The sequence below is a fragment of the Bubalus bubalis genome, chromosome 16 (genome assembly GCF_019923935.1).
Source record: "Bubalus bubalis isolate 160015118507 breed Murrah chromosome 16, NDDB_SH_1, whole genome shotgun sequence".
Classification (NCBI taxonomy): domain Eukaryota; kingdom Metazoa; phylum Chordata; class Mammalia; order Artiodactyla; family Bovidae; genus Bubalus; species Bubalus bubalis.
Genome location: NC_059172.1, coordinates 57342981 through 57354319, shown reverse-complemented (window position 1 = coordinate 57354319; position 11339 = coordinate 57342981).

Genomic DNA, 11339 nt, shown 5'->3' with positions numbered 1-11339 from the left:
GTTATAAAGAAGTCAAAACATTTTGATACCAGAAGACATCAAAACACAAAGACAGCAGGAGAAGAAACAATGAACCATAGATCTAGAAAATGAAATGGCAGCAGTAGTCCTTATTTATCATCAATTACTTTAAATGTAAGCAGATTAAACTCTTCCATTAGAAGACATAGAATGACTGGGAAAAAAAAGATCCAAAGATGTGCTGCCTTCAGGAGAATCATTTTAGCCTTAAAGCCATATAGACTAAGGGTAAGGGTAAAGGGATGGAAAAATGTTTGAAACAGATTGTAAGAACACCACCAAAGTAAGGTAACTATACTTACATCAGACAAAACAGACTTTAAAAGTGATAAAGAGACAAGATCATTATATAATGATCAGGGGGCCAATATATCAAGAAGATCAAGTAATTGTAAATATTTATGTGCCCTACATTGGAGCACGTAAACACATAAAGCAAAAGTTAAGAGCTAAAAGGAGAAATAAACAGCAGTACAGTAATAGTTGGGGTCTTTAATACCCCACTCTCAACAATGGATAGATCATCTAGACAGAGAAGTAATAACAGTGAATTTGAATAAGACCAGACCAAGTGAACCTAACAGATATATATAGGTGTTCTATTGGACAATAGAATATACAGCCTTCTCAAGTGCGCATGAAAATTTTCTAGGATAGGCCACGTATTAGGTCACAAGTCTCAGAAAATTCATGAAGACTGAAATCATACCAAGTATCTTCACTGACCACAATGGTATGAAACTAGAAATCAGTAAAGAGGAGGAAAACAGAAAATTCACAAATACATGGAAATTTGCCAACACTCTTCTAAACAACTATGGGTCAAAGAAGAAATTAAAAGGGAAATAAGAACCTTGAGACAAATGAAAATAGAAACGCAATGTATCAAAACTTATGCAATGCAACAAAAGCAATTCTAAGGAGGAAATTCATAATGATAAATGCCTACATTAAGATGAAAAAAAAAAAAAAAAAAAGAGCCCAAAGAAACTTTATGCTTACTGTAAAGGGGGCGTTGCTAGCAGAGCTGTCCAAAGGTGAAACGTGCTGGCTTGGGAAGTGATGCATTCTCTATCAGGAGGTAAAGCATGTGAAGGCCAGGTAATCCTGACTTATTGCAGAAGAGATTCAAGATTTGGGTGGAAGTCTGAACTAGGTAATCTTGAAGGCATTTTTGAATCCTGAGAGTCACTGATTCTTAGAGACACTAAAACCAAACGTGGATCACCTCCAGGGTAACACACATCTGACAGCTGTTGCCCTTTCTTCCTAGGAGTATTGCTGCCACTACCCAGAAGATATGGATTCTAGGAGGAAGGACAGAGCCCTGATTGGTTCTCTCACCCTCATCCTACAAACACAGTTACCCTCCCCTTTCTGAAGTCATCAGCTGCTGTTCCCCAACACTTCACCTGCATAGATATGGGTGAAGCAGAGATGGCATTTGTGGAGATGTCCTTAATCTGAGTTATGGAAGGAAGGTTTCTATGGGGGGGTCAAGTTCCTCATCTTCTGCGTAGGTTAAGATGGTGCTAGCTTTTGTAAAGGTAAGCTCCAAAATCTCAGTGACTTAACACAAGTCAGTTGTCTCGCTCATAGAAAGTCCGGTTAGCACTGGTGGGGGTGGGGGTGGGGTGCACAGATCTGCATAGATGTATAGGAACCCAGGCTGACCGAGGCTCTGCCATCCGTAGTAAGTGGCTTCTGAGCTCACCTTGACATCCAGTTGGAGAAAGTGATGGGTGGCTAAGTCAGGCCTGAAAATAGCATGCATCACTTCTACCACATTCTACTGGACAGAACTTAGTCTTAGGGCCCTACCCAGAAGTCAGGGAACTAGGAACTGTAGTCACCAGCAGGGCAGCCACTTCCCAGCACCTGTGTAGAGTGTGAGTGTGTGTGTGTGTGTGTGTGTGTGTGTGTGAGTGAGTGTATGTGTGAGTGAGTGAGTGTATGTGTGAGTGTGTGTGTGTGTATATGTGTGTGTGTGTGTGTGTATAGTCAGGCAAGCATGAGGCTTTGGCAGACAGCTAGCTGTCTATGATATATTCTCTTCCCCCAGGCTTCCGTTTTCAAGGCTCTGACAGTTTGGACACACAGCAGACAGAGAGCCTTTTGAACATTAGAACAGATCCACTGGCCCTTTGCACCCCCAGTGCTTAGCTCAGTGGTAGGGCATAAGAAGGGTTTCAGGGTATTTGGTGAGTAAATAAATGTTTGAGTATCATTTTTTCTGGCTACAAATACTTAATCAGATATCTGGCAGAAAACCATTGGGCAGTTAGTTCTTCAAAAATTAAACATAGAATTACCATTTGATCGAGCAATTCTACTCTTAGTTGTATACCCAAAAGAATTGAAAGCAGGGATTTAAATAATCACTTATACACCAATGTTCATAGCAGCAATATTCACAGTTTACAAAAGGAAACAACTCAAGTGTCCATCAACAAGTGAATGGGACAAAAAGAGTAATACATACACACAATGGAATGTTATTTGGCCTTAAAAAGGAATGACATTTTGATACTTGCTTCAACATGGGGGAACCATGTAAACATTATGCCAAGAAAAAAAAAAAAACCATAGACAAAAAGACAAATACGCTTGATTCCACTCACATGTGTTTTCTAGATTAGTCACATTAGTAGAAATGAACATAGAATGGTGGTTACCAGAGGCTGGGTGAAGGGAAAAGGAGAACTAATGCTTAACAGGTATGGAGTTTTTCTTTGGGAAGATGAAAAAGTTCTGGAAATGGAGAGTGGTGATGCACAACATTGTAAGTGTATTTAAGCCACTGAACTGTACACCTAAAGATGGTTAAAATGATCAGTTACAAGAAGAAAACTGGACAATTCACAGATATGTGAAGATTAAACAACATGCTGAGCAACGAATGGGTCAATGAAGAAGTCAAATGAGAAATTAAAAAATGCCTTGAGGCAAATGAAATGGAAATATGCCCAAATTTATAGAAATGCAGCAAAAGCAGTTGTAAGAGGAAAGTTCACAGAGACAAATGCCTACCTCAGCAAACGAGAAAAACTTCAATACAACCTAATTTACACCCAAAGGAACTAGAAAATGAACAAATGAAGACCAAAGTTAGTGGAAGGCAGGAAATAAAGATCAAAGTAGAAGGATAAAATAGAGACAAAAAAGACAACAGAAAAGATCTGGTTCCCTGAAAAGAAAATTGACTAACTAGACTCATTTAGAAAGCAAGGAAGGGCTCAAATAAATACAATCAGGAATGAATGAGGAGGCATTACAACTGATGCCACAGAATACAAAGGATCTTAAGAGACCAATATGAACAATTACCTGCCAAATTGGACAACCAAGACAAAATGGATACATTCCTAGAAACAAATACAAACTTTCAAGGCTGAATCATGAAGAAACAAAATTTGAATAGACAAATTACTAGAAAGGAGATTGAATCAGGAATTAAATGATACCACGCTAATGGTAGAAAGCAAAGAGAAACTAAATAGCCTCTTGATGAAGGTGAAGTAGGTGAGTGAAAAAGCTGGCTTAAAACTCAACATTCAAAAAACTAAGATCATGGCATCTGGTCCCATCACTTCAAGGCATATAGGTGGGGAAAAAATGAAAACAGTGGCAGATTTTATTTTCCTGGGCTCCAAAATCACTGCAGATGGTGACTGCAGCCATGAAATTAAAAAGACACTTGCTCCTTGGAAGAAAAGCTGTGACAAACCTAGACAGTGTATTAAAAAGCAGAGATATCACTTGAATGACAATGGTCTGTACAGTCAAAGCTAGGATATTTCCAGTAGTTGTGTACAGATATGAGAGCTGAATGCTAAAGAAGGCTGAGTGCCGAAGAATTGATGCTTTCAAACTGTGGTGTTGGATAAGACTCTTGAGGATCCCTTGGACAGCAAGGAGATCAAACTAGTCAATCCTAAAGGAAATCAACCATAAATATTTATTGGAAGGACTGATGCTGAAGCTCCAATACTTTGACCACCTGATGCAAAGAGCTGACTCATTGGAAAAGCCCCTGATGCTGGGAAAGATTGAGGGCAAGAGAAGGGGGTGACAGAGGATGAAGGGGGTGAACAGAGGGTGACAGAGAATGACAGAGGTTGGATGGCATCACCAACTCAATGGACATGAGTTTGAGCAAACTCTAGGAGATACTGAAGGACAGGGAAGCCTGGTCTGATGCAGTCCATGGAGTCGCAAAGAGCTGGACATGACTTAGCGACTGAACAATAACAACAAAATAAGTCCAGGACAAGATGGTTCACTGGTGAATTCTACTGAACATTCTAATAATAATTAACACCAATCCTTCTCAAAATCTTCCAAAAAATAGAAAAGAAAGGAACAATTCCAAACTCATTGTTAGGCCAGCTTTACCCCACTACCAAAACCAGGTGAGTATACCACAAGAAAATTACAGGCCAAAACTCCTGATGAATATAGATGCAACAATTCAACAAAGTATTAGCAAAAGAATTCAACAGTACATTAAAAGAATCCTATATCACGATCAAGTGAGATTTATTCCAGGGATTCAAGGATGGTTCAACATCTGCAAATCAGTCAACATTATACACCACGTTAACACAATGAATTCTTGGGCTTCCCTTGTGGCTTAGCTGGTAAAGAATCTGCCTGAAATGCGGGAGACCTGGGCTCGATCCCTGGGTTGGGAAGATCCCCTGGAGAAGGGAAAGGCTACCCACTCCAGTATTCTGGCCTGGAGAATTCCATGGACTGTATAGTCCATGGGGCTGCAAAGAGTTGGACACGACTGAGTGATTTCACTTTAACACATTAAAGGATAAGAATCATATGATCATCAATAGATGCAGGAAAAGCATTTGACAAAATCCAACATTCATTTATGATAAAAATTCTCAATAAAGTGGGTATGCAGGGAATATACCGCAACACAGTAAAGGCCATATATGACAAACCCACAATTAACATCAAATGGTGATAAGTTGAAAGCTTTTCCTCTAAGATGAGGAACAAGACAAGGATGCCCATTCTCTCCACTTTTATTCAATATAGTGTGGAAGTCCTAGGCAGAGCAATTAGGCAAGAAAAAGAAATAAAAGTCACCCAAATTGGAAAGGAAGAAGTAAAACTGTCCTTCTTTGTAGATGACATATCATATATAGAAAACCCTAAATACTCTACCAAAATAAAACCTGTGAGAACAAACAATTCAGTAAAGTTTCAGGATATAATCAATATACAAAATCTATTATGTTTACATACACTATTAACAAACTATCAGAGAAATTAGAAGACAACCTCATTTACAATTGCATCAAAAAGAATAAAATACCTAGGAATAAATTTAACCAAGGAGGTGAAAGACTTGTACTCTGGAAACTACAAGACACTGATGAAAGAAATTGAAGACATAAATGGAAAGATATTCTATTTGGAATATGGATTGGAAGAATATTGTTGAAATGTTAATACTATCCAAAGAGACTTAAAGATTTAACATAATCCCTATCAAAATTCCAGTAGCATTTTTTTTTCACAGAAATAGACCAACCCACCCTAAAATTTGTGTAGAATCACAAAAGATACCAAAGAGTCAAATCAATCTTAAAAAATAACGACAAAGCTGGAGACAACACCCTCCCTGATGTCAAGCTATATTTCAAAGCTATAGTAATAAAAAGAGAATGGCATAAAAATAGACACATGGATCACTGGGCCAGAACAGAGAGCCCAGAAATAAACCCACACAGACATGCTGAATTCATTTATGACAGTGGCACCGAGAACACATGATGGGGAAATGGCAGTCTCGTGAATAAGTGTTGGAAAAACTGGACAGCCATATGCAACAGAATGAACCTTGACCACTGTCTTACACCATGCACAAAAAATTAACTCAAAATGGGTTAAAGACTTGAATGGAAGACTTGAAATCATAAAACTCCTGCAAGAAAGCATAGGCAGCGAGCTCCTTGATTTCATTTTTGGTGATAATTTTTTTGGATCTGACTTCAAAGGGAAGGCAATAAAAGCAAAAATTAAAAAATGGGGTTGTGTTGTTCACTCAGTCGTGTCCAACTCTTTGCGACCCCATGGACTGCAGCACGCCAGTGTTCCCTGTCTTTCACCATCTCCTGGAGCTTCCTCAAACTTATGTCCATTGAGTCCGTAATGCCTTCCAACCATCTCATCCTCTGTCATTGTCCCCTTCTCCTCCTTTCTTCAATTTTTTCCAACTTCAGGGCTCTTCTGATTACATCAAACTAAAAAGTGGGATTACATCAAAGTAAAATGTTGCTACACAGCAAAGGGAACCTTAACAGAATGAAAAGGCAACCTACTAAATGGGAGAAAATATTTGCAAAGCATATATCTGATAAGGGGTTAATATCCAAAATAGAGAACTCATACATATTAAATGAAAAAAATCTGACTTAAAATGGGTTGGATTCAATGTTATATGGCAGTCTGGACAGGATGGGAGTTTGGAGAATGGATACATGTATATGCATGGCTGAGTCGCTTTGATGTCCACTTGAAACTATCACAACATTGTTAATCATCTATACTCTAATATAAAATAAAGTTTTAAAAAATGGGCAGGAAAATCTGAATATTTTTCTAAAGAACACACATAGATGGCCAACAGGTACATGAAAATATGCTCAGCATCATTAATGAGAGAAATAAAAATCAAACTCACAATGAGATAGCACAGCACACCCGTCAGAATGGCTATTATCAAAAAAAAAATAACAAATGTTGGTAAGGATATGGAGAAAAGTATACTCTTGTACACTGTTAATGGGACTCTAAATTGGTGTAGCCACTATGGAAAACAGTACAGAGTTTCCTCAAAAAAAAAAAAAATTGAACTATCACACAATCCAACAAGTCTACCTCTATGTATTTATCCAAAGAAAATGGAAAACACTAATTTGAAAATCTATCTACACCCCCATGCTCATTGTAGAAAATATATCTACATCCCCATAGCCTTATTTACAGTAACCAGGACATGGAAGCAACCTAAGTGTCCACTAATGCTAAATAAAGAAGAGGCAACATACACACAATGGAATACTATTCAATATCATAACAAGCGTAGAATCTTGCCATTTGTGATGATATGCATGGATCTTGAGGACATTAAGTGAAATAAGTCAGAGAAAGACAAATACTGTATGATTTCACTTATACATGGAATATTAAAGCAACAACAACAAACCCCTAAACCTCTAAGCTCATAGATACAGACAACAGAATAATGGCTGCCAGAGGTGGGGCTTGGGGAGGTGGGTGGCGGAGTGGGCTAAACAGATGAAAGGGGGTCAAAAAGGTATAAACTTCAGTTACAAAATAAGTAAGTCATGGGGATATAACGTACAGCACGGTAACTATAGCTAATAATACTGTATTGAAAGCTGAAAGAGTAGATCTTAAAAGTCACAAGAAAACAATTTGGTAACTCTGTATTGAGACAGATGGTAACTAGACTTATTGTGGTGATCATTTCAGTGTATACAAATATCAAATCATATACATACAATATTATATGTCAACTATGCCACACTAAAAATAAATATATTCTTCATTTTAAAAAGTTAAGCATGAATTACCATTTGATCCAGCAGTTCCCTCCTAGTTCTATGCCTAGAAGAATTGAAAGCTGGGAGCCAAACAAGTGCTTATACAGCAGTGCTCACAGCAGCAGTTTCACAGACAAAAGCAAACAACCCAACTGTCCATCAGGAAGTGGATGGTGTAAAAATGTGATATACACATGCAATGACATATTATTCAGTCTTAAAAATGAATGACTTTTTTTTTCTTTTTGGCCACTCTGCATGGCATGAAGAACTTCCCCAACTAGGGATCAAACCTGTGCTCCTCTGCAGTGGAAGCATGGAGTCTTAACCACTATGCTGCCAAGGAAGTCCAAAAGAAATGAAATTGTGATACGTGTTACAACATGGATGAACCTTGAAAATGTGATGAGTGAGATAAGCCAGTTGAAAGGACAAATACTGTGTGATGCCGCTGACATGAGGTATCCAGAGTAGTCAAGTTATTAATATTAGAAAGTAGAATGGTGGTTGCCAGGGTCTGGGGGAGGGGAAAATGAGGAATTAGTGTGTAATAGGTACAGAGTTTTTGGGAAGACGAAAAAAGTTCTGGAAATGAATAATGGTGATGGTTACACCACAAGGTGAATATACTTAATGCTACTGAATTGTGCACTTAAAAATGGTTTAAAATGTTAAGGAAACAATCTCATTTACCATTGCATCAAAAAGAATAAAATATCTACAAATAAATCTACCTAAGGAGGCAAAAGACCTGTACTCTGAAAAAGTATAAGATGCTGATAAAGGAACTAAAACAGAAACAGAAGAAAACATATACCATGTTCTTGGACTGGAAGAAAAAATATTGTCAAAATATACTACCCAAGGCAATCTACACCCTCAATGAAATTCCTACCCAATTACCAATGGCATTTTCCACAGAACTAGAATAAAACATTTTAAAATTTGTATGGAAACTCAAAAGACCCTGAATAGCCAAACCAATTCTGAGAAAGAAAAATGGAGCTGGGGGAATCAGGCTCCCTGATATCAGGCTATATTACAAAGCTACAGTAATCAAAACAGTATGATATTGGCATAAAAACAGAAATATAGATCAATGGAACAAGGTAGAAAGTCCAGAAATAAGCCCACACATCTATGGTTAATTAATCTATGACATAGGAGGCAAGAGGCAATCTTTTCTCTGGAGAAAAGGCGATCTCTTCAATAAGTGGTGCTGGGAAAACTGAAAAATTACATGTAAAAGAATGAAAATTAGAACACCCTCTAACACCATACACAAAAATAAACCCAAAATGGATTAAAGACTTAAATGTAAGATTGGATACTATAAAACTCTTAGAGGAAAACATAGAAAGAACACTTCTGACTAAATCATAGCAAAATCTTCAGATCCACCTTCCAGAGTAATGAAAATAAAAACAAAAATAAACAAACAGGACTTAATTAAACTTAGAAGCTTCTGCACAACAAAGGAAACCATAAACAAAAAGACAACCCATAGAATAGGAGAAAATACTTGCAAATGAAATGACTGACAAAGGGTTGATCTCCAAAATACACGAACAGTTCATGTAGCTCAATATAAAAAAAACCAACCCAATCAAAAAATGGGCAGAAGACCTATGTAGACATTTCTCCAAAGAAGACATATAGATGGTCAAAAAACACATGAAAAGATGCTCAACATCACTAAATATTAGAGAAACACAAATTAAAACCACAATAAGGTTATCACGTCACACTGATCAGAATGGTCATCAGAAAGTCAAGGTACAATAAATGCTGGAGCGGGTGTGGAGAAAGGGGAGCCCACCCACACTGTTGGTGGGAATATAAACTGATAGTCACTATGGAGAACCGTATGGAGGTTCCTTAAAAAAAAGAGCTACCATGTGATCCAGCAATCCCACTCTTGGGCATATATCCAGAGAAAACCAAAATCTGAAAGGATACATACACCCCAGTGTTCATTGCAGCGCTATTGACAAAAGCCAAGACACAGAAGCAACCTAAATGTCCATCGTCAGAGGAATAAAGAAGATGCGGCACATATATGCAATGGAATATTACCCGTCATAAGTAAGAAGGAAATAATGCCATTTGCAGAAACATGGGTGGACCTAGAGATTATACTAAGTGACATCCAAAACAAATATGATATCACCTATATGTGGAATTAAAAAAATGATAAGTGATCTTATTTACAAAACAGGAACAGATTCACAGACTTTAAAAACAAACTTACGGTTACCAAAGAGAAAAGGTAGGTGGAGGGATAAATTAGGAGTTTGGGATTAAAATATGCACACCACTATTTTCACTTTCATGCATTGGAGAAGGAAATGGCAACCCACTCCAGTGTTCTTGCCTGGAGAATCCCAGGGACGGGGGAGCCTGGTGGGCTGCCGTCTCTGGGGTCGCACAGAGTCGGACACGACTGAAGCGACTTAGCAGCATATATAAAATAACCAATGAGGATCTACTGTAGAACACTTCCCTCATAGCTCAGTTAGTAAAGAATATGCCTGCAATGCAGGACACCTGGGTGTGATTCCTGGGATGGGAAGATCCCCTGGAGAACGAAATGGCAACCCACTCCAGTATTCTTGCCTGGATAATCCCATTGACAAAGGAGCCTAGCAGGCTACAGTCCTTGGGGTCGCAAGAGTCAGACACGATTAAATGACTAAACCACTGTATAGCAAAAGGCACTCTGCTCAATATTTTATGATAACCTATATGGGAAAATGGAGAGGGCAATGGCAACCCACTCCAGTACTCTTACCTGGCAAATCCCATAGACGGAGGAGCCTGGTGGGCTGCAGTCCGTGGGGTCGCACAGAGTCAGACACGACTGAGCGACTTCACTTTCACTTTTCACTTTCATGCATTGGAGAAGGAAATGGCAACCCACTCCAGTGTTCTTGCCTGGAGAACCCCAGGGACGGGGGAGCCTGGTGGGCTGCCGTCTCTGGGGTTGCACTGAGTCGGACACAACTGAAGTGACTTGGTAGCAGCAGCAGCAGCATATGGGAAAATAATCTAAAAAAGGATGAATGTGTGTACATCTGAATCACTTTGCTGTTCACCTGAAACACAACATTGTAAATCAACTATAAAATAAAATAAAATTAAAAAAAATTAAAAATGGTTAAAATGGTAAATGTTAGGTTGTATCTTTTTCCACACATACAAAAAATACAAATGCCTGGGTTGCAGGTCCACAAATTGTGATTCAGTTGGAATTGGTGAGTTCTGGGTCACTTTGTTTTTTCTTTTTAACAAGCTTCTCAGGTGAATCTGATGTGCAACTAAGATCCACAGGTCTAGCTCTGGTTTTTAGCAGAAGGGAGAGAGCAGGGGCATGCTCTCTCAGAAGCCCTTCTAGAGGAGGGCTTCTCGAATTCTAGGGCACGTGTGAATCCTCTAGGGATTTTTGCTAAACTGCATTCTGATCCAGTGGTTCAAGGGTGGGGCCTGAGATTTCACATTTCTAACAAGCTCTTAGGTGATGCTGCTGGTCCGTGGACTACAATTTGAGTATCTAGATTCTAGAGACACATGGCGGCCTTGTCTGTGGTAGACATCATGGAGATCTGAAAAGGAACTAGAAATCTTTAAGACAGCTGCTCCAGACAGAGTTCAGTGATGCTGAGCTGGGGATGTGTGAGCAGGAGGTGAGCTGATGAATGAACTAGCTCCTGCGTACCCATCCTAACA